The sequence below is a fragment of the Cupressus sempervirens genome, chromosome 10, assembly GCF_028749045.1.
Source record: "Cupressus sempervirens isolate cs-2001-9-10 chromosome 10, ASM2874904v1, whole genome shotgun sequence".
Taxonomy (NCBI): Eukaryota; Viridiplantae; Streptophyta; class Pinopsida; order Cupressales; family Cupressaceae; genus Cupressus; species Cupressus sempervirens.
Genome location: NC_143127.1, coordinates 358,145,982 through 358,171,776, shown reverse-complemented (window position 1 = coordinate 358,171,776; position 25,795 = coordinate 358,145,982). Strand labels below are relative to the sequence as shown.

The 25,795-nt window shown below is 34.6% G+C and overlaps 1 pseudogene; it reads right to left on the bottom strand.

Annotated features, from left to right (window-relative positions):
• Positions 1–20,524: 20,524 nt before the first annotated feature.
• Positions 20,525–25,407, bottom strand: LOC149534103 (cytochrome P450 750A1-like; annotated as a pseudogene).
• Positions 25,408–25,795: the final 388 nt, after the last annotated feature.

The window sequence follows — 25,795 nt, the reverse complement described above, 5'->3', positions numbered from 1 at the left end:
AAAAACATAAAATGACTAACATATCATCCATTAGGACCAAATGATGCCCAAGGTTTATAAACACACCAAGGGGTCTTGTGTCCTTAACAAAATGGATGGGTCGTAGGAAGATCATTAGATCTATCCCCTGACCTTATTACAAACATATTTATGAATAAAAGGTAGGTTCTCTACACCATAATTTTTAGTCTTGTGACCCTTATTCCTATCATAGATGTAATAGTGATTTTCATTCCAAAATGTAGGCTTAACCTTGGGTTCGTAAGGTTTATAGTTATATGGTAGAGTAATGATCTTATTCAATATCAAAGTATTCAACACTAGTTCAAGTGAGTCTCTTAGAGGTGTACAAGTGTGCTTAGATTTGGAAACCCATGATGGTTTACCTCTACTAGAGTCATTAGATTTGTCTGAGTCAATATTCTTGGAGAAGCATATTGTTTTGTAGTTTGAATGTCATTGGTCAAATTAATCACATTAGGCTCCTTAGGTTTGGGTGTGTCCACTATACCATCATTTACCACATTCCTTTTCTTGTTGCATTAGTATGATTTACCCTTTACATTATTGTTGTTTTGATCATTGTTGTTCCAATTTTGTCCTTTATCAATTGAGTTCACCCTTTTTAACTGAAACATCCTCAATTTGTAAGGAATTGGAAAATAGTTGTTTCCTAAGTTCATGCTGCAATTAAGGACAAGGTTATTGATAAATATATCAATCTTTTCAGCTTCAGATATTTTCCTTGGATATCATGAATAAAGCTTCCTCCATCACTAAAGAAAGGAAATAGAATATTTTCCTTGGTGTAGTTTGATGTTTTATAACTCTAGCATAGTGATTGCATGTTGAATATTGTAGGAATAATGTTGGAAATACCTTTTTCCATTTTATCAAATGACATAAGTGGAGGATAGAATTTTGTGAACCATTCCATACCTTTCCCACTAAGACTTCTAAAAAAAAAGGCTTATGAGATAAGTGAGTTCATGTAAGAATTTCATACTTAGTGCACAAAAATCCCTAATGTGATCATGAGGATCTCCACTACCATCGTATTTTTCATAATTAAAAAATTCAACCTTACAAGTAAAAGGATACATGTATAAGTATTTTTCAAAAGGAAATAGACATATAGACTCAAGTGAAAAAGATGGCTTAGGTTTCTCTTGCTCATTTTTTATGTGTAACATATCCTTCCTCATTTCTTTCATTTGTTTCATAACAACTTCTAAAGGTGAAGGTTCTTCCTTTTGAATCAAATTGTCAACATTGAGGTTGTGTGGAAATTTTACTCCTTGAGAGAATAAGTGCATGAAGCATTTATCTTTTTCTTGATCCAAGTTCAATTTCATGAACTTTTGTTAATATTTTCTTGTTGAAATTGTAAGATCTCTTCCTTAGTGATTTCTAGATCTAGATCATTACCTTGTGAACCATGTCTAGTATGTTTTGACCTTTGGAGTGAAAGTAAACAATGTCTAGAAATTTAATTGGTAAATCCTTGAAAAAAATTTCATTCTTCTTCCATATAAGCTTGTTTTCCTCATTCTATACACTGTAACCATTTTTTTCTGCCATCCTAGATAGGAGTTTGTCCATCCTCTTTTCATGCTCCTCTCTAGATAATGTCAATGAGACACTATTTCCAAATCTAGGTAAAGAGGGTGTATACTCACTAAAGATAGTAGAAAATGGATTAAAACTCAAAAATTCTAACTCTCTTCTAGGTGATATGTCAAAGATAGCCTTAGGTCACTTTCCTTGGAAAATCTTATATCTAGTTGTAACTGGTACAATAATTCAATAGGATAACTAGAATAGACTTGATTTTTAAACTAGGTTAGTAATATTTCCACTTTTCTAAAGTGATGATGTAAAAAGAGAAAACATAACTTGTCCAAAGGTATTTAAGTCATATGTAAATGCCCTATGTACAAAACTTGTGAAGCAAGCAAAAATAAGATAAAAAGAGCAATAAAAGTTATGCTAAGAAAGATGGACAAGTGAACACCCCACTAACTTACTAGTATAGACCAAAAATTAGAAACACCAATTATAAGTTTCCCTAACCAACCAAGAACAAGTTTGAAGCTTTAGAGACTTGGAACAACTATCATTCGATGACAATTACACTATGGGCCACTTTTTAGGCATAAAATGTTGTCCTCTTGCATTTTTCTCCACATTTTTCTATAACGTCAAGAAAATAAATTGAAGATTAGGATAACCATTTGGCTTCTCTATAACATATCAAAAGATGAAGTATGGTTATTTTGGACCAAGTTTCTGCTATCACACTATGGGCCACTTTTTAGGCATAAAAACCCTCCATTTACAAAGGAACTATATGAAATAATTATCCCCCAATCATACAACTTGGCAAAGTATCTTAATATGATCCTAAAGTGAGGATTATTTAATTGGATTGAACCCATCAACTCTCTATATATATTTTTTATGAAACCCTCACCAAACAAGGCCAAAAACTAGGGTCTCTTCAAATCTGACCAAGAAATCACTTCTAGGACCTATTAGTTGATCCTACACCATGTTTATTGTTAGTAAAAAAATGTATCCTTCCAAAATTAAATACAAAGAATGACTCAAAATGTCTAAATAGAAGAACAATTGCTACTAACAGTTGGAAATACTATCATGAGATTGATAGCTTTCCTCTGAACTGAGATGTAGAACTCCCTCTTAGAAAGATATTCAAAGAATTTAAATTGCTAGTTATGTCTTTTACCAGAAGACACAAAGGCTTTCTATCATTGACCCATCACTATTAGATAAATACAATTATAATATTTATAAACTAGACAATGAGGAGAGAAAAATGAACAAACAACCATATGACAATCTATCCAGTCTTTCATATCACAAGGGAAGTGTAAAGAAACATTATTTTATTCTACTAAATATGAATGATAATGCAAAATTGCACCTAAAACATGAAAGAAATGACTGTATAACCATTTTCAATCCAAGAAAATCATATTCAGACTTTAGAATCTGATATATGAAACTCTCTTTTATTTCAAATGCATAACAAAATAATAACAATATCATTTTATCTCTGTTATTACAGTCAAGTTGTAGAAAAATAAAAATAGTACTTTTATTCCTCCTCCTTGTTACAATCACTACACATAAAAATGTATCCTCCCTTTCCTATAGCTACAGAACTACCAGTTAAGAGAAGAATCCCCATTGTGTAGAAATCTTCACAATAAATAATAACTTTCACTTGCATTTTGGTTCTGGTAACCGTTTCTTGAAAATCATGTTAATCATTCTCGGGAATAATATTCGTCTTATCACTTTAGAATATTTAATATTTGATCTATTTTAAAGTTTCATAGATTATAACAAATATATTTACCAAAATTAAAATGAATCCGATGTGCATCCTTGGACAGATGGCATATGCTGGTAACAAATTGTTGTCATGATCTTGTGACTGTCATTGATATACTATTGCACTTAAATAGTCATAATTTTTGATCTGTGATGAATTTTTAAAAATGGCTCGGAGAGAGTTTAGATAATTAGGTTTCTAAAACATATCCAAAATTTAACTCAATCCAATAGTTGGATTAAAAGCTATGGACCCCACAACATGATTATTTTTTCTGACTGTAGCACATTTGTATTCGCTGGTATGTTGATAGACACACATACACTGCATTATAACTTTTGACCTTGGGAAATCTTTGAATATCGCTCCAATGAAGATTTAGAAAACTTGATTTTCTACAACATATCAAAAATTGAGCAAAATCCAACAATGGGGTAAAACGTTATGGCCCCCAAACTAGGACTAATTTTTTTGACTACAGAAAATCTGTGTTCAAATTACTATCAACAAAATTAGTTTTTACTATTCCAACTTTATAAAATAATAGATGGTGAAAAATTCATGCTCGTTCTTATCATTTTCTTTATGCTCTCAACATTTGGTAGGACACAGGTCATAATATCTTTAGCATAGGAGAGCATTCTTGTATTTTGAGAGTCCCATTTTAATTTCCCCTATTAAATTGAGCATGGCTGAAATTTGATTCCTCATTAAAATATTCCTCACATTGAAATGAGAAATCACCATTATTTTCATCTTGGAATGCATTGGTAATTGAGCCCTTTAGAGTTAGACCCAATTTTGAACTTCAAACTTGAAGTTGAACTGAATTCCTGGACCTTGAACCACAAACCTTGCTAAACTTTGAACTTGAAGTTGAAGTGACCTGAAGGTTCAACTTCAACTTCAACTTAGGAACTCCCGAGTAATAGCAACATGCCTTTGGCATGGAACTAGATCCATACATTTGAGTCAGTGGGCTGACTGCAAAATTACATTTCTAAATGTTTTAGCATATGAAACTTGAATCAGTGAACCTAAATGTTTGGACCTTGATTTTGCAAACTCGAACTTGAAGTTGAAATTGAATTTTAAAATCTTTGGTTCAAGTTCGAGTTCAACTTCATACGGATATACTACACCTTGGAATGTATTGACAATTCAGCCTTCTACAAATCCAATATTGAAGTTGAATTTGAAGTTGAAATTCTAAATTTGATGGTTCAACTTCAACATAACTTCACAATTCTATCTTCTTCACGGGTCATAGTTCATAAACTATCATCAACAATTAAAAACTAACTAAAATTTACTTTGCAAAGTTAGCTTGGAAGTTTAGAATGTGGGTATCAAAAAGCATGGTAACATTTATGATGATTAATTTGACTATTTTACATAAAACGAAGGCCTCCCTTGACTATTTTACATAAAGCCAAGGCCTCCTTTAGGTAGATCTCCCACTGCTAAACCTATGGCATCAAATTCAATGCATTTTCATGCACCCAAGCACCCCAAACTTGTCCAATTGGATGATCATTGGTGCAAGGCACCAACTAAAATAGATAGTTTTAATCCTATTTTTGAATTAGGAACAAGGTTGCAAAATGATCTAATAAGACTCAAGATGTAAGGTCAATTGGACTCTAGGCGCCATTATAAGCCAAAGTGCCAAATTGAACCAAGGGGTCAAGATGATTTTTCAAGGAAAAAAAGATTTTAATTTTTCTTAGAAGGTTATAAAGGTCCTTAGGATCATTGGGTTAAGTTTTAGGCATCTAGGAGTTAAAATGTCAAAATTTGCAAAAAATTGCAAAAGTTGTCAAAGCAAAATTGCAACAATACTAACAACTTTGCAATTTTGTTGAAAAATCAATTGTACGTTATAACCACCATTTGAAATATGGTTATAACCATTAGAATGGAAGAACATATGTATGATATGACCGTATAGGCCTCAATGGGTGATGGTTGTACAAATTTGATGTCTTTTGAAGCAATAAAAACCTAATTTTTTTGTCATTTTTCCTGTGTGTTTGCTATTGTACAAACGTGTACAGATTGGAACATTTAAAATTTTTATATGGTTGGATATTTATTTGAAGTATATTTCATTTTCATTTTGTTTGAGGTTTTGATCTATTCATTTGTGTAAGATATTGTCATTTTACTGAGGGTTGCCTGGGTAAGCATGTAAATTGACTAGATTGCACTTATGGCCCTCTAACTTGCAATCCAACAGTGGGATCTTGATTCCATTTGGTGCGAAGAAATTTAGGGGTGTATTCTTACATATAGAAAAGTTTTAGGGGCAAAAAATTTGGTTTACTATTTTTACTTGTAGGCCCTAGGCTAAACATCATCATGTGTTCAGCCCAATTTTGAAGAGAAATTGGTGTAAAACTCTCAAACCTTGTGTAATGACCCAAGTGAAGGGTGAAATGGATTTTTGGCATGGTGAGGAAGAGTCTCAAGTGGTTTTTCTAATTATGGAGGGCATTAATATACGGATTGGAAGAAGTTACAAAAAAAGAAATTTAGTTTTTGAATCATTTTGACTGTTGTTTGCATGCTACAAAAAATGTATGAACTTTTAGACCATATATGATAGATTTTTGAAATAGAGCTTTCAATACCTTTCTTTTTCTTCTGGTCTCATCATTCTACATGTATTCTAACTCAAGCTATTGCATTTTTAGTGAAATTAGGTTTTTATGACAGCATTTTGGTGCACATAGCAAAAATGGGCCTCTAATTGTAATTTCCTTGGTTGAAATTTCATGCCCACTTGGGAAATGGTAGTTACTAGAGTCCTTTATAAGATTCTAGGGTTTCAAGACTGGAGGATGTGTTTTGTGATTTTTCCAATCAAGCCCAAGGTCAAGTACCATGAAGAATTTGACCTCTTGTAGTGTGTTGATTTGTGAATGGTAGGAGTTTGGGAATTGGTGAAGGGATGAACATTTGGAAATAAGTTACTTTAGTGTTTCTAAACTTTTCCAAGTTGTAGAAGTGGAATCAAGTGAAAAATGTAAAAATTGCATTTTTTGTGCAAAGTTGCATTGTTAAAAGTTGTAAAAGTTGCTCAAATTTGTAACTTAGTGAAAAAAGGGTCGTGGGATCAAACTATTTATTCTACTAGCTCTAGGTGGCCACATAAACCCTAGCCCCAAGCTCATCCCATCCCGGTCAGCACCCGAACACATGCCAAATTGAAACATCCCTAAGGGTCGCTAAATGTCATAGGGCAGTGATCTTTGATGGGGCATATCTCGGAGCTCGTGCAAGATATGGATGTGATTTTAGGTCTTATAGGACTGTGTTGTGGAGACCTACAATAAACTCTCTTACTTTTTGAAGATCTTACTCCATTTTGATTTTGCAATGCCATCTTGGGTGATGCTGAAACTTGTAGTGTTGGCCAATACAAAGTTGCCAATTGCCAAATCTCCCTCACCATTTGTCGTGGGATCAAACTGTTTGTTCCATTAGCTTTGGGTGGCTAGGTAAACCTTAGCCCCAAGCTCATCCCATCTCGTTGAGTGCTCAAATGTCCTCGGGCACACCAAACTAAAACATCCCTAAGGGTCACTAAATGCCATAGGGCAGCGATCTTTGATGGGGCATATCTCAAAGCTCATGTGAGATATGGATACGATTCTAGGTCCTATAGGACCGTGTTGCAAAGATCTACAATAATGTCTCTTTATTTTTGGAGATCTTACTCCTTTTTTATTTTGCAATGCCATCTCAGGTGATGCTAAAACTTGTAGTGTTGGCTAGTACAAAGTTTCCAACTACCAAAGCTACCTCACCATTCGTTGTGGGATCAAACTATCTATTCTGTTAGCTCTAGTTGGTTGGGTAAACCCCAGCCCCAAACTCATCCCATCCTATTGAGTGCTTGAACATTCTCGGGCATGCAAAACTGAAATGTCCCTAAGGGTCACTAAATGTCATAGGGTAGTGATCTTTAACAGCTCATATCTTGGAGCTCGTGGGAGATATGGATGTAATTCTAGGTCTTATAAGACCATGTTGTAGAGACCTACAATAATTGCTCTCACTTTTTGAAGATCTTACTCTATTTTGATTTTGTGATGCCATCTCGAGTGATGTTGAAACTTGTAGTGTTGGCTAGTATAAAGTTGCCAACTGCCAAATCTCCCTCACTATTCATCATGGGATCAAACTGTCTATTCTATTAGCTCTGAGTGGCTAGGTAAACCCTAGCCCCAAGCTCATCCTATCTCGTTGAGCACTCAAACGTTCTTGAGCATGTCAAACCAAAACATCCCTAAGGGTCACTAAATGCCATAGGAAAATGATCTTTGATGGGGCATATCTCGAAGCCGTGGGAGATATGGATGCAATTCCAAGTCCTATAGGACCGTGCTACAAAGACCCACAATAATCTCTCTCACCTTTTGGAGATCTTACTTTATTTTGATTTTGTGATGCCATCTCGGGTGATGCTAAAACTTGTAGTATTGGCCAATACAAAGTTTCCAACTACTAAATCTCTTTCACCTTTCATCATGGGATCGAACTACCTATTCTGTTAGCTTCAGATGGCCAGGTAAACCCTATCCCTAAGCTTGTCCTGTCTGATTGAGCACTCGAATGTTCTCAAGCATACCAAACTGAAACATCCCTAAGGGTCACTAAATGCCATAGGACAATGATCTTTGATGAGGCATATCTCAGAGCTCGTGCAACATATGGATGAAATTTCAAGTCCTATAGGACTGTGTTGCAGAGACATATAATAACCTCTTTTTATTTTTGGAGATCTTACTTCATTTTGATTTTGCGAAGCCATCTCGGGCGATGCTAAAACTTGTAGTGTTGGCCAATACAAAGTTGCCAACTGCCAAATCTCTTGCACCTTTCATTGTGGGATCAAACTGTCTATTCTATTAGCTCCAGGTGGCTAGGTAAACCCTGTACCAAGCTCATCTTTTCCTATTGAGCACTCAAACATTCTTGGGCATGCCGAACTGAAATATCCCTAAGGATCACTAAATGCCATAGGGCAGTGATCTTTGATGGGGCATATCTTAGAGCTTGTACAAGGTATGGATGTGATTCTAGGTCCTATAGAACCATGTTGTGGAGACCTACAATAATCTCTCTTTATTTTTGGAGATCTTACTCATTTTGATTTTGTGATGCCATCTCGGGTGATGCTGAAACTCATAGTGTTGGCCAGTAAAAAGTTGCCAACTATCAAATCACTCTCATCTTTTGTCATGGGATCAAACTATTAGTTCTATTAGCTTTGGGTGACCAGGTAAACCCTATCCCCAAGCTCATCCCATCCTGTTGAGCACTCAAACATTCTTAGGCACATCGAACCGAAACATCCCTAAGGGTCACTAAATACCATAGGGTAGTGATCTTTGACGAAGCATATCTCAGAGCTCGTGCAAGGTATGGATGTGATTCTAGGTCCTTTAGGACCATGTTGTAGAGACCTACAATAACCTCTCTCATTTTTTGGAGATCTTACTCTGTTTTGATTTTGCAATGCCATCTCAGGTGATGTTGAAACTTGTAGTGTTGGCTAGTACAAAGTTTCCAACTACCAAATCTCTCTCACCTTTCATCGTGGGATTGAACTATCTATTCTGTTAGTTTTGGGTGGCCAGGTAAAGCCTATCCCCAAGCTTGTCTCATCTCGTTGAGTGCTCAAACATTCTCGGGCACACCAAACCAAAACATCTCTAAGGGTCATTAAATGTCATAGGGCAGTGATCTTTGACGAGGCATATTTTGGAGCTCAAGCGAGGGACGGATGTGATTCTAGGTCCTATAGTACTGTGTTATGGAGACCTACAATAATCTCTTTCACTTTTTTGAGATCTTACTCTATTTTGATTTTACAACGCCATCTCGAATGATGCTGAAACTCGTAGTGTTGGCCAATACAAAGTTAGAAAATGTTTTGTAAATCATTTGCCTCTCTGTTTCATTATTCAAATCGATTCACACCTCCTCTGAAGGTTATGGAAACTTTTAGAGATTTGCAATTCATTTCTTGCCAATAGTGTTTATTTTTTAGACCTTCTAACAAATGCATGAATTTATAGGTTCCAAAATTTGACATGTGAGAAGAGTAGGCAAGGAAGTTATTATTATCAATGGCATGTGAATAGTGCAAGCACAATTGTTTGTGTTTGCATTTATATTTGATTTTGAAATCTGATGGAGCCTCATTTTTCAAGGTCATGACAAGAAACTTCTTCGCTCAATTGGTGAGTAAAAATCTTGTATGAATGGCTTCCTTATTTACACTTGTAAATGAATAATTTTGTAAACATGATATAAAAAATATTCTAGGTCTTCAAATCTTAGAGACATAGAAATCACAAATAGGAAACATCTTAAATTCTAGTTGCTTTTGTGTTTCTAAGATTTAGCTTTATTCATCTTTCCGTTGCTGTTGTTGAGATTCGAAAATGCTTTGCTTCTCTTGTGCTTGAATATTTTTTACTGTGTATGCTCTATTTCTAGAGTTTACAATTTGATTGCATCTTGTTATTATTATTTTCTTATTTTACAAAGAAAATTGAAAAAGGAAAATATTTGAGAAATTAATGTTTTTGTTTTATTTCATAAAGAAAAATTTCTTTTGAGTAGTTCTATTACAACAATTAGAGTTGAGATAGTGACTTTAGGGGGAAGATTTGTCCCACATAAAGTTTAAGTTTTCCAAATAGTAGGGTGGGAGTTGATTGGGTTTCCTTCAAAGGAGATGAAGGTCTACTTTTTTCTTTTCTCCTAGACCTTGTAAGGTTTGGTGAGAAGTTAAGGTCTTGTAATTATTTAACTATAGAATCAGGGATACCTTCCCTTTTTTGAGATCTATTGTATTGTCTAGAGAATACAAACTCCAATTTTCCCAACAATGGTTCACAAACTAAGATATTTGGGATTCCATTTTCCATGCATTAGTTATAGTTTGTGACCAAGTTTTGAAAATTTTTGTAAGTTTCTTCAAAGATACATGTATGCTACCAGTTTTGGAGTTGTTTATCATGAAAGGGCTATAAGTCTTGTCTCCATCGTGGAAATTCCATGGTCTTCTAGATTTCAAGGCTACAGACCCTAATCTATTATATTATGTAAGAGCCCTAAAATTGAGTGCAAATAATTCTTTGACCAAGCCCTAGATGAGCTAGGCAATGCCCAGCTAGGGACTATCAATAAAGAAAGAGCTCTCAAGAGAAAAACTTGAAGAATGAAGACTTTCCCTTATAAGGGATTGAAGATGGGTATGAGGAGGTTATAAATTATGGAGGAGGAGTCTTGATGAAGTTTGGAAGGTGTCTTAAAAGTGGGGACATCAAGTAGCCAAGAAAACCCTACCAAACCCTCAATTTTGTTATTTTTGTTATACGGCCTTACACACCCTGAGACCCTAAAAATCCTTGAGCATGGGTCCTATGTATCAATTTTTCTTAAGGCTAGAGGTGTTTAAAATCTAAGACAAAGGAGCTATTGGCCCTAGAAATCTGGGTGGAGGCCTAATTAGGGGCTCTCCTTTTAGCCCTTTTGTGAAGAAATCTTGAAATCGGGTAAAAACCCATTATTGTTATCCATTCAAGCATAATACAAGTGTTCCAATAATACCTTAGGACATCATGGAAATCTTGGTTGGACTAGGTAGTGCTATGGTACCCAAGTAGACCTATAAAACCTTTGGAGGGATATTGTTCCTAGAAGAGTAAGGGAGTGATGCTGCAAGTTTGGATCAGTTAACCTGGTGAGGAGGATGGGCAAGGTCAAGGGATGTTCAAAGTAGGAAGAGATCCTATAGATGACATAGATGTATAGAAAACACCAAGATCCACATAGAATATACAAGGTTGCACGAGGATGGGGGTAGTTGGGGTACTTAGGGTATGGGTACGGGTATGGTACGCGTACAACTATTTTTTATAATTGGGGCCAGGGGTGCTTGGGTATGTCAAACTTTATTTTTAATTATACTTTTATATTTATAGAAAACCTAAATTTATGAGTCATGACTATGATTTTTCAAATCAAGAAAAGTGATAAAGTTTGCAAATGTAATGTATTGTTTTCAGTTTTAGATTTGTTATATGTTTGTAATAATAATTTATGATAAATGTTTAGATGCATAACATAGAAGGTAGGTTTAAACATGAACAAGAAGTTCATAAATCATATGACAATGACATATTGCAAATGATAAATTTCTAGCTTTAACAATGATAAATTTTATTGTTGATCAATATTGTATCAAAGTTTTAAACTAATTAGGTATTGAATTAAGCTTGATAAAAAAATAACAAAGAATGAAAACTTTAAACATGACCAATATCATAAATCATATAATGATGACATATTGGAAATGATAAACTTATGCTTAAACAATGATAAAGTTAATTGTATCAATATTCTATCAAAGTTTCAAACTGATTAAGTATTGAATTAAGCTTGATAAACAATGAGTTGATACACAAACAAAAAACTTTAAAAAAAATCTGAAATCTCAATCAAGGCCCTTGGCTATGATGCTCTCCACTGAGTACCCAGTACTTGAGATACATGTACCCAATACTTGGGTACGTGGGTATGAGTACCAAGGGTGTGGATACAAGTACCCATGCAACCTCATAATATATTATGATAACCAATAATGTCATACATGAATGAACATATAATATATTATGATAACCAATAATGTCATACATGAACAAAAATATAATATATTATGTTAACCAATAATGTCATTCATGAAGGAACATATAATATATTATGATAACCAATAATGTCATACATAAATAAACATATAATATAAAATGATAACCAATAATGTCATACATTAACAAGCACATAATATATTATGATAACCAATAATGTCATAGATGAACAAACATATCATATATTAACCAATAATGGCATAAGTCTAATAATGTCATGCATCAAATAAATGTCATACATCAAATATAAAATGTCACATAAACATCACATGTATATTGAATGTCCACTAACATAAAATACAACATATATGTCTATTGATTCCTATACATGTGTGTCTATCAACTATATCTTCTCCTTCTCATGAGGGGAAGGAAATGAATATCTAGAGGTCTTTGGTCATCATGTGGAGGGAGATGATGGCGATGATGGGGTCTTCCTCCCATGCTCGTTCATCCTCTTGTTGAGGCTCTTCCCTAACTCGAGTTGATACAAAAAAAAGTAGATAAGAATCAATAATTATTATACATTGAAATCAAATATATGTACACACAAAATTAATTATTTTCTTACTGCTATCAAATAGTCGCTCTGCAAGTCCACCTAGAAGGCTTGTGGATGATCGCGTGTAACAAGACCCTATAAAAATTCAATCAATATAATCACTTATAAATAACATTATAAATTTTGATACTAACTATTATAAACAAAAACTAAAACCAAGAAAATTCTTTCATACCTCAGTCAATGGCTGTGAACTAGCCATAGCTACAGCTACTCCATGATTGAAGAACTGTCGAAGATGAGGAGTCTCAGATGTCAAGAGCTACATGTCATACAATACACGTTACATGTAACATGAAACATGCAACAAATATAATCAAATAAATTAAATTAACATGAAACAAATGTACCTCTACGAAGCTCGTATCATGTCTAGGCTTAGAGTCTATAGTGAATGTCGACAGTCCTATAGAGAACTGATGCACATGCATAAATTTTTTTGTCAATCCTTCATATGATTACTTAATAAATATATGTATTAATTTAAATGATTAATTGGATACATACCTCTGGACTTGTTGATGAGATAGAAAATGGGGTCGAGGGATCGCTACTAGGGCCCCCAACATTCTAACCCTAAATTTTGAACAATGTCAATACATGCTAATTAATTAGTCATTCACTATACATATGAAATGTGATCAAATTAGTTTATTATAATTGTAATTTACTTGTGTGTCAATGCCAAATGTATCATTCAGGAATTGATCAGTGACTAGCCCATCATCCACACTATCTCCAGCATGATTGTCAAATGTGCATGAGAATCCACATGATGTGCACATGTGATCGTGACATGCAAAAGGCTCCCCCTTAACTAATGGACTCATGTAAGGAATGAGGATTTGCTTCAAAGCATTAATAATCCCTAGAGTGTTGGTCTCTACATGTTCCTTCACAACTGAAGGAATAGTCACATGTTCACCTTGTGGCTTGACCACAAGTGCCCTAACTAAATTAGGGTCATGACATGCCCCCAGCCTCTCAAATGATGACCCCCCACCTCTACCTTGAGATTATAATATATCAAAATAATTGGGGATCTCCCCAAGGACAAACTCATAATACAATTTCCTTAAGAAATACATTGGGACCTTGTGATTATTGCAAGGAGGGGCATTAAAAACCATCCACCATCTATCCCAAAAATTATTTCTAATACCATCATGTATGCACCAATGGATGGGGAACCATTTAGTTGTCTCTCTAACAATATTTTGTTTACCAGGCTTTCTAAATAATGCAAAAATGCTACCTTTTGGTATATCCTTTTTTTAACATCTTGATATGATAATTTGTTTGCATAATATCTTTTTTGTTCATCCCTCTTAACCCACCAAATATCTAACTGACCACTAACAAAAGCTACATGGGTCATAATGGACTTGAGGGAGGATGCCAATTAAGCTCTCATTGGATTGGTTTTTCCACAAGCTTTCAACCTACCAATGAGTGCTTCTAATTTATTTTTTCCTCTTTCTATTTCATTTATTATATTTTCTTGTGTACCAGGAGGAGGTCTGCCAATTAGTGCAAGCTGTGAAATTTCTTGTTCTTGTTGTGGATGGTTTTGATTCTCATCTTGTTGAGGGTTTTGGTTTCGATCTTGTTGGGGATTTTTCGGTTCATTACTCACATTTCCTGATAAGAAATCAATTGCAATCTAAATAAATAAATAAAATTTAAAGAAAAATTGGAAAAAACCTACAAAATAATACAAAAAACATATAAAACAATGCAAAAAGAAGGTTAGACAACATATGGCATGATCGTGATCTTAAACTTCAATGATGAGGAGGCATATTGATGAGGCGGGTGGCAAAAATCTTCAATTTTCTCAATTTGCATACATGTTGTGAGGAGAGGAAGTTGGAAAATGAGGAAAAAATGAATGAATACGGGTTTGCAACCCATTTATAATAATTTGGGGTTTTAAAAAGCATGTACGCATTATAGCGCATGCACACTATTGAAAGTTAGAAAAAAAAATGGGTGTCATCTTTTTGGCACCACAACTTGGTGCACTTATGTAGGAGAAAGGGTCAAAGAAGGTAAGAACATAATAAATTCATGGGGTAGGATGTGTGCCAAGGTAAGAGAAACTTACCTACGTGAGGATTATGAAATCCAACTACATAGAAGAAGACAAAGTTTAGACAAAAGGAGCTAGATATCACAGCCTATACCAAAGAATTTCAAAACTTGAGCCTAAGGGAAAAACAAAGTGAATGTGAAAGTATAAAAGGTTTTAGATACCTCAATGGATTGAGGTTGAACATTTAGGAAGAAATTAATCTGTTGTGTCTTGATATAGTTCAGAAATATTATCAATTAGCATTGAAGGTGGAAGCCAAATTGAAGAGAAGACAAGAGCAAAATAGCAGAGGAAGAGGAAGAAACCAAAGGGGAAGAGAAAACTTCCAAGGAAGAGGAAAAATCCATGAAGATCATAAGGAGATAAAGCAAGAAACCAATCAAAGTGAAGAAAATTTGAGAGGTAATTTCAGAGGTAGAAGAGGCAATTCAAGAGGTAGGTTTGATGGTAGAAGGGAAAGTCCAATAACTTGCTTCAATTGCAATAAGGAGGGACATTATGCATCTAAGTGCATGGATAGAGCTAATACAAGTTCACAAGGTGAAAGAAGAACACATTTGGTACAAGATAATGAATACCAAGAGAAGGAGATGGCTAATTTAGATAGTGTACCTAAAAGAGGAGAAAATTTGATGATAAGAAGAACACTTTTGAAATTGTCTACTACTATGGGGCCACCACAAAGGAAGACGATCTTTAGGACTACTTGAAAATTAGGAGGAAGGGTATGTAAAGTCATTATTGACTCAGGATCTACTAAAAATTTAGTTTCTCTTGAGATGGTTTAGAAGTTAAAACTTAGGAGAGTATCTCATCCTTTTCCTTATAAAGTTTCATGGCTAACAAAGGGTCAACAAACTCTTGTAAATAAGCAAGCATGGGTTGATTTTCAGATTGGAAAGTATAAGGACAGAATTTTGTTTGATATGATGCATGTCACCTATTTTTTGGTAGGCCTTGGAAATATGATTTAAAAGCACAACATGATGGAAAACTTAATGTATACACCATCAAGAAGGATGAAAAGGTGATTAGATTGATTCCATTTGTTAATCATGAAGAAGTGGAAGAGAACAAAGAGAGGGGAGCCAAAATTATGATAGTTGATAAGGAGTTCTTACAAAACATGAAGGATGAACCCAAGCCTTGTTTTCTTTTGATACCAAAACCACAAACACAAGGCTCAATTGAAAATGACAAGAAGGCTGAAACAAAGAAAGAAATTCCTAGTGAAGTGAAAGCACTTTTAGATAAGTATAAAGGTTTGATTTCAAAAGGTATGCCAAAGTCTTTAACACCTATAAGAGACAGTAGTCATTGTATCAATTTCATTCCTAGAGCTACTTTACCAAATAAGCCTGCATACAAGATGACACCTCAACAAAATGAGGAGATTGCTAGACAAGTAAAGGAGTTTCTAGATTCTAGTTTAATTCCATGTGTTGTACCTACTGTTTTGGCACCCAAGAAGGAGGTTGTCCACTGATTCAAGAGCCATTAATAAGATTACAATCAGATATAGGATTCCAATGCCAAGAATTGAAGATTTGCTTGATTGCTTGGGAGGTACAAAGTATTTCTCCAAGATTGACTTAAAGAGTAGGTACCATCAGAATAAGGATAAGGGATGGAGATGAGTGGAAGACAACATTAAAAACCAATGATGGATTGTATGAGTGGAATGTAATTCTATTTGGACTCTCTAATGCTCCTAGTACCTTCATGAGACTTATTAATGAAGTGCTCAAATACTTCAATGGTAAGCTCATCATAATATATTTGGATGACATATTAATTTTCAGAAAGACAAAGGAAGAACACCTAAAGTACATTGACATGGTTTTGAGAAGACTTCACAAGGAGAAATTGGTGATAAACTTGGAAAAGTGCTTGTTCATGCAAGAGGAGCTAACATATCTTGGTTTTGTGATCTCCCAAGGTAGCTTAAAGATGGATAAAGATAAGGTAAGTGCTATATTATCTTGGCCACCTCCTAAAATAGTTGGAGATGTTAGAAGCTTTCATGGTCTTGCTACATTTTATAGGAAATTCATAAGAAATTTCAGTCATATATGTGCTCCAATGTTAGAAACTATTAAAGCTGGAAGGAAGTGTAAGTTTGCATGGAGTGAAATAGCAAATGAAGCTTTTGATTGCTTAAGAAAAAGGTTAGTGAGCAACCAATTCTTTATGTACCTGATTTTAACAAAGTTTTCCAAGTAGAATGTGATGTTAGCAAGGTTGCTATAGGGGTTGTTCTTAGTCAAGAAGGAAAACCAATGGCTTTCTCAAGTGAAAAGATAAATGAAGCCAAGAAGAAATACTCTTCATATGACTTAGAAATGTATGTTTTTGTTCAAGCCATCAAAAGGTGAAGAAATTGCTTGTTACCAAAGGAGTTTGTTCTATATATAGCTAACCAAGCACTTAGTTTTCTAAATATCCAAGACAAGCTAAGGCATAGGCATATGAAATGGGTGGAGTCTTTGCAAGCCTATACCTTCACCATAAAGCATAAGAAGGGTATAGAAAAAAAGGTTGTTGATGCTCTTAGTAGAAGGAACATGACTGTCTCCCAAATTCAACTAGAAAGTGTGAGAATTGAAGCACTAAAGGACATGTATGTAGCAGATCTGGATTTTGGTGAAATCTACAAGGTATGTATGGAGTTTGGTGATAGGTACCATGTTGATTTTTTTGATTTTTTGATACAAGACAAACTTCTTTTCAAAGGAGGGCAATTATGTGTACCTAGGTGCTCTATGAGGTCAAATATTATAAAAGAGAAGCATAGGCAACAATGGGTGGACACTTTGGTTTGGATAAAAATTTAGAATTGGTTAGGAGGCATTACTATTGGCCTAAAATTTAGACTGATGTTAGAAACTTTGTGGAAACATGTATGATTTGTCAAAGAGCCAAAGGGAGAACTACAAATGCAAGCCTCTATCAACCTTTGCCAATACCATCTAGGCCATGGAAAAGCATAACAATGGATTTTGTAATGGAGCTACCAAGAACAAAAAGAGGGCATGATAGTGTGTTTGTTGTAGTGGATAGGTTTAGCAAGATGGCTCACTTATTACCATATAAATCAACCAATGATGCTTCCCATATAGCAAATCTCTTTTTCAAAGAATTCATAAGGATTCATGGGTTACCTCTCAACATAGTTTCAGATAGGGATATGAAGTTTGTGGAACACTTTTGGAGGACTGTATGGAGAAAACTTGGAACCAATTTATTATTTCCATCAGCCTATCACCCTCAAACTGATGGGAAAATAGAGGTAGTTAATAGAACATTGAGAAATTTGTTGAGATCACTCACAAGGAAACATGGAGAAAAGTGGGATACAATCATACCCCAAGCTGACTTTTCATATAATGACTTCATCAATAGGATTATAGGAAAGTCACCATTTCAAGTGGTGTATGGAATTCATCCTAGAGGGATCTTGGAGTTAAAAGATATGAGTTCAAAACAACAAGTTAGTGCACAACGATAGGAGTTTTCTATAGCCATAAAAGAGATCCATGATGAAGTCAAAGCACAACTCCAAAAAACTTCAAAAAAGTATAAGAATCATGCAAATTAGAAAAGGAGACACTTATAATTTGAAGTTGGAGATTTAGTGTGGGAAAATGTCAAGGAGAAGCTACCAAAAGGTAAACATACCAAGCTCATGTTGTGAAAACTAGGTCCTTGCCAAATAGTGAAGAAGTTTAGAACCAATGCTTATGAGATTCAATTGCCACTTGAGATTGGAATCTCTCCCATCTTCAACATAGCAGACCTCACACCATTCAAAGTAGCCAATGAAGGAGTTGATACAGGGCAGATTGCTGATGTAGAAGACATTAAAGATCTACCATTGAAGGAGGCACCAAAGCTAGAGAATATTCTTGACACCAAAGTAGTGAAGAAGACAAGAGGAAAGAATGTACTTGGTAAAAATTAGAGGCTATTCTGATGCAGATGTTGTGTGGATGATAGAAGAAGATATAAAGAAGCAGGATACCACTCTACAAGAGCACCTACATAAAGTTTTTTTATTTTATTTTTAAAAAAAAATTAAATAATAAATTTCATTTCCACATGTACATATGTCCATCATGCATAAGGATAGATCATGTTATTCATGTTTGATAAGTTGTGTTCATGTCATCTAGTCTTTTAATTGCATTTAGTTATAATAAAGGTTTATTTTGTAAGGCACTTGCATGATTTGGCACATCTATAAGCCATCATGTTCAACAACTAGCCTATAAGCATGTAATTCATTCATTTAATTCAATATTAGGATCATCTAAGTGTTGCATGGGGGTCACACAAATAGAAATGCATGGTAGTTTAATATTGCTTGCATAATACAAAGTTGCACTTTTAAAACTAGGAAATTCTAGAAAACTCTAGAAGTATAAGAGTCTTTTAAATACACATGAACTCAAAAAGGCCAAGGGACACATTTATATATGCTTTTTCGATCGAATTATATCAGAGGGAAAATGTATGAACAACAAAAAGGGTTTCTTGGCAAGTTTGGATATAGAAACAAGAGAGATTTTTTTGATTTTTGAAAAAAAAAATTTCCATTGTATGGTTCCTATTTGTATATGCAACTTGGATAAGGTTTGAAACTTATATGGTTAGATAGATATTCGAATTAGCTTTCCAACGAATCTATTGGAGGTTCTAACTCTTCTGTATGAGGAAGGAAACTAAAATTTACTGAATAGTGGTCAAAATTCTAGGTATTGTTCTTCACTTTTTTTTTTTCCTTGTTTCCAGCTTTGTCACATGTTTGTGTGGAAGGATAAGGGTTTGAATCCTTCAAAAATGTTTAGCAGGTTGGAATATCTTTCAAATGACTCAGGTTTGAAGTCTTGAGATGCTAGTATATGTGAGATATGATAAAATCTTTTATAGAAGGTCTAAATTTGCTTGAAAACCAAGGATTTTACAAAGAAATTTGTTGTTTTTGATATCTTAGCATCAATATCAATATTCTTTATACAAATGAGGTCATTTCCCACCATACAAAATTTTTAAACTCTTCAATATTTATTCAATTATCTTCAAAATTTTAGATTTTCTTTTCTTATTTTACATAATTAAAAAGAATAAGTTATATTTTATTAGACTAAGAATAAACTTTGATAATCTTGTGATATTATTCATTGACCCATACAATTAAGATTGTTTTTCTTTATTTTACATAACTAAAAAGAATAAGATATATCTCATTAGACTGGGAATAAGCTTTATAATCTTCTAAATAAGAAAAACTCTATAAATACAATTAATCTTCCATATGTACATATATTTTTAATTTAAAGAACATTTACAATTTATACTTTTCATTCAAACAATAATAGATATTATATAAAGGGGAAAAAATGTATACTTAAAAAAGTGTGAATTTATAATAATATATGTTCTTTAAAAATACTATAATTAAAAGCAAGAATCAAATTACAATAAATTTTTGTTTAGATGAACATCCACAACTTGACAACAAAAATCTACATTTTCAAATGAAGAACAATCACCAAATTTTATCTATGATCATGTTATAAAAAAAAGGATAAGATATTATGTGCTAAATTATAATATATTATACAAATAGATATGAAGATGAAGCAATGTAGTTGAGCCAGACATTTTCTAATATACATAATTTATATTCATCTTGTCATGAGAAGAATAATTTTATTTATAAGGTTTACATTTTACATAATTTGAGAGAAAAGGTCATGAACATTTTTTTATAGTAACTAAACTTTAAGATAAAAATGTTCATTCACCCTTTCCCTCAAAGTTGGAGTAACAAAGAGGTGCACTTTTCTTGGAATGGTGATTCCAAATGATTCTCTCGTGTCTACCTCTCCTTTAGATTTCCAATTGAAGTAGTGCACAAGGTATCCTAGTGCCATCTCCATATTGGCAATGGCCATAGAAGCACCAGAGCAACTTCTCCTCCCTGATCCAAAAGGAATCATGCTTAATTTTGGAACTCTTATTATATCAAAATTTTTACCTAAAAATCTCTTAGGCTTGAATTCCAAAGGATCTTCCCATGTTTTTGGATCTCTTCCTATTTCCCAAGTAGTAACAATAACCCTTGTTTTTGTTGGTATGAAGTAGTCTTGATGAGGCCCTTCCATAACACAATCTTCTCTAGATTCATGAGGTATGAGCAAGGGGCCTACCGGATACAATCTAATCATCTCTTTCAACATAGTGCAAGTATTCCATACTTACAATATGAGAAGCCGTTAATTTCTCATCCTTTTTTACTATAGAATCAATTTCAGCCTGCAATTTCTTCATCACATGTGGATTTCTCACTAATTCACTAAGTGCCTAGTCCAATGTATTTGCAGATGACTCCATTGCTAAAAGAAACATATCCTATAGACACAAATAAATCAAAAATCACTAACATAGATAAATATAATCAATACAAAGCAATGCAATCACTTGTCATTCCCAATATAGATCATATATTACGCTCTGAAGTAGTGATAATAAGAAATCTTCATAGTTTAATCCAGACATTAGCCACAAATCTCAAACCAAACATATTCAATAGTATCTACAACCACCCATTTTCCCACCCTTACTTTCTAGCTTTGTGACGAAAAAGAAAAGAAAAGAAAACCCACTAATAAAACATACAAGAAAGTTAAAGAGTTTTGACTCACCATAATGATACCCTTCCTTTTGTCATCCATGATATTATCCATATCCACAAGTACGCCAATCAAGTCTTTTTTTCGCTTCTCTTCCTCCTCTGTGTTGGGCCTCCCCTTGTGCTCCACATGTTCATCTACTATTTTGTCAAAAATAGCATCCAAGTGGTGGAAGACATTCTTCATACGCCGCCTTAGCCCCTACAAGTCAAGCCACTCCAACCAAGGAATGAAATCGCCAACATTAACAGCTCCCATCAACTTATTACCCTCCCAAATCAAGTCCTCAAAATCAGTCCCACAAGAGAGTCGATCGGCATTAGTCCTGCCAGTTAGAATTTGCCACATCAAGTCAGAAATATGGCAAGCAACGCTCTGGCTCAAATCCACGCAGACTCTGCCATGCTTGCTCTTCTCCTAGATCGATCTCACCATCGCCAATGCCTCTTCCTCCCTCACACCTCTGAATGATTCCACTCTCTTCCCATTCAGCAACTGCAACAAGCATATATTTCTCATGTTTCACCAATAATCTTTGTAGGGAGCAAACATGATGTCTTGCCAATTGTAAAATAGGTATTTTCTAGCATCATTTGATGGCCTGCTCACAAAACTCAAGTCATGAGTTTTAAGAAACTGCTTGGTTGCCTGAGTGATAATAATTACAGCACAACACAACAAAGAAACCAAACAAGAGAGAAAGCTATAGAGAGAAAAAGCCATGGAGAAACCCATAAAATGGGCTCTGTTGAACACAGACCCAACTTATTCTATTTATAAGTAAATGCATATTAAATGCTATAGGAAAGAGTTGATAATATAATTAATGATGGATGGTGAGGTTGGTGTGTTGGTCGATGCTTGGACAGCTGCACATAGAAAATGTGTGGTCTATTTCTCTACGACTGTGGATGGTTGTTTGTCTGTGGCTATGGACAGTTGTGTGGCTGTGAACGATGGGAGAAATTAATGCTGCCAACACTCCCCCTTAATTTCTTCCACTAATGCTACTACATTTGTATCGTTTTCCCTCATCATAATCACTTTAGGTTTTGTATAGATTAACCATAACCGATACAATATCAAAGTGGTTTTAAGTTCACCACAAACTTCTCAAACATTACACAAGTGGTTTTAAGATCATCACAAACTTCAAGCACTCAAGTGGTTTTGGATTACCACAAACCAAGCACTCACTGGTTCTAATGACCACGAATCATCACCACGAGGAAACTATCATCACTTTGGGCCTTTCTTTTTTTGTACCTACATCAAACTAATTATTGAGTCCATATAAAAAGAAATCCATCTACCGAGATACATGAGTACCCAATCATTATAGTCACCAGTTCTATAGGAATCCTTTTCACATACATGGTTCATCAATATGTCAAACCAAAAAACTTTCGGGTGTCGGGCACAATTGATAATGCACTCCATACATTCACATAGCCCACTAAATATCATCACTAATTTTATTTTCATCACTTGGTTGAGGGATATCAATGTAACCAACTTCTATTACATGACCACTATCAAGAACATCATATCCTTCACAATTAGACAAACAAATTCTCACTTCCAATCCCAACATTTTTATCCAATCAGCACACACACAGACCTTTGCACCATGACAATAAAATCTAGCATGCCATCTCATTTCCTAATGAATGCTAACTCCTACAACTGATTTATAATACTTCACACATATTTCAAATAAAAACACATAATAAAGTACTATTAATAATAACAAAATTAGCTTTCACTTTCAACTTTAGCTTCCTTCTTTTTATGGCTTCTCTCTTTCTCATAATAGTCTCTTGATTTATTCTTTTCAAAATGCACTATTCTAAGACCACATTGCACCATCAACGAACTACCATTCAAATATTATTCATCTTTCTTCACAACAACTCAATCAAATACTCTCATTCTTCTTCTTTTTTTCTTCTTTTTTTTCACAAGAAATATATATATACACTCTGGCACTCCCGCTTGCACAGAGGTACTCCACAAGCCACTAATGATCAATGGCAGCCAACACTTCAAATCAACACTCCTTCATAATCTTCTTGCTCTCTAGACTTTTTAACACTTTTCTAATCTTTATTCAAATCAGCAAAAATGCACAACTCTCCTTTGGCTGCAATAAATAATCTGAGGCATACCCTCCAAAACACACAAACTCCAAGCTTCTCACAACAACAATACTTTTCACTACTTATCAACAATCTTCCTGAGACAACTTCCTTACAACACTTTTTTGCTCTTTAGCTCAGTTAACAAATTAATATTCACCAATCTTCTATTCAACTCTGTAATGGGCAGCCTTCTCGCAGCAACAATCTTCTTTACAAACCATTAGCAATCATCTACACTTTTCCATCATAATCTTTCAGTCATAGCTCTTCAGACTCTTGGATCATTAACCATTGTACACTCAAAAGTGTCCCACTCTAAACCCTTCTATCCAAATGATCCATAAGTTTGGAATGCTTGGATGCTAGCTTAGAGCTCCCTATCCATGGAGTGCAAAAGAGTGTATTTCAAGTTCAAGGGCTCTCAGCTGAGCCTTAGGAATACTCTTCTTGCTAGTAAACCATGCAATGGGAGGTTCCAAAGAAAAGATACAAGAACACAAATGTCTCAAGGAGTTACTCAAGAATACAATGCAAGTATGGAAACTAAGCTAAGATGAGAATGCAAAATGCAGCTATGCTAAAACATGTATGAGAGTGTTACAATCCAAATATTAGGCTATGTGAGATAGATTATTGCAAAATAGAAGCTAAACTAACATGCAACATGAATGTAAGCTAAAATGCTATGGTATGAGAAAATGTAGATAAGAAATAGAAGTTCTCCACAAAGCTCCAAAGAAACTTGTTAGAAAGCTTGGAGCATAACAATACTCAAAAGATGGATCCTTTGAGGGGGAAAGCTCTCTCCCTTTTAAAGTCGTACGGATGGTAGAGATCAAGATGAAGATGGTGGATGATCAACGGTGGAATTTGAAAAGAGGAGTGATCCATATGCACACACAAGTCAACTAATAGAATATACGTTGACTTGTCATATAAGACAAAAGTCACAAACCCTTTTCTTTTAATTGCAAAATAGAAAAAGAACTTTAGGTGTGCACTTTAAGTGGGTTAGAAGAATGGAGTCTTTTATTTAATTAAAAGGGGACATGTTCTTTTAATCAAATAATGATCTTAGGATAGCATAGTCAAACTATAGGTTATAATCAAATAAATTGATTATTAGCAATTTGGTCTAGGTAAATGATTAAATTAATTTAGCCAAAATGTTGAGAGGGCTAATAGTCTAGATGACTATTTTTAGGTGATTACAACCATTGGCTCTAATACCATGATAATAATAACAGCACAACACAACAAAGAAACCAGACAAGAGAGAAAGCTATAGAGAGAAAAAGCCATGGAGAAATCCATAAAATGGGCTCTGCTGAACACAGGCCCAACTTATTCTATTTATAAGCAAATGCATATTAAATGCTATAGGAAATAATTGATAATATAATCAATGTTGAACGATGAGGCTGGTGTGTTGGCCGGTGCTTGGACGGCTGCACATTGAAAATGTGTGGTCTATTTCTCTGTGGCTGTGGATAGTTGTTTGTCTGTGACTATGGATGGTTGTGCGACTATGGACAGTGGGAGAAATTAATACTACCGACACTGAGAAGAAGACCCAACAACAACATCAACAGAACCCAACTTCACTGCCATTATTGGCCCATATTTCTCTACCATTCGCTGCAAACCGCAGTGAGGAAGAGCTCCCAACTGGTGGTTTTCAATGATGGGCAGTGGAAATGGCCCAGGCAAACACAATCTCCCATTTCTTTTTCTCGCCGGTCCCAACAGAATGGATAGCAACATGGTAGAGAGAAAGATTGTGAGTCCTATTGTAGAAACATTCATATTGAGATGAGGTTCCATTTCTGAGGAATCCCACAAAGGCAAGACTGCTGCTTTGCTTTGCTGGGGAGGGAAGTCCTTTCATAGAAGAAAGCTGCAAAGCTGCTGCTATTTATGTTCTCAAATTAATTGTACTTGCCATGTGACTCCTATCTTTTAAGAGGCAGGGACGGTGGACTGATGTCAAAATAGTCATCGCTATCCTTTTATGATGGGAAGCTTTTGTTTTAGGTCTTTCAATTTACTAATACTCGTATAGTTGTACGCTGCAAGGAATGGGCATGGGCACCGGCTGCCGAGCAACTTATTTGCACTTTTGAAATTCATGCTTACATGTCCCATTCAAAAAGTCATGCGGATGTCCACACTATGTCAAGTACTGTTTTGAAATAGTAACATTTCTTTAGTT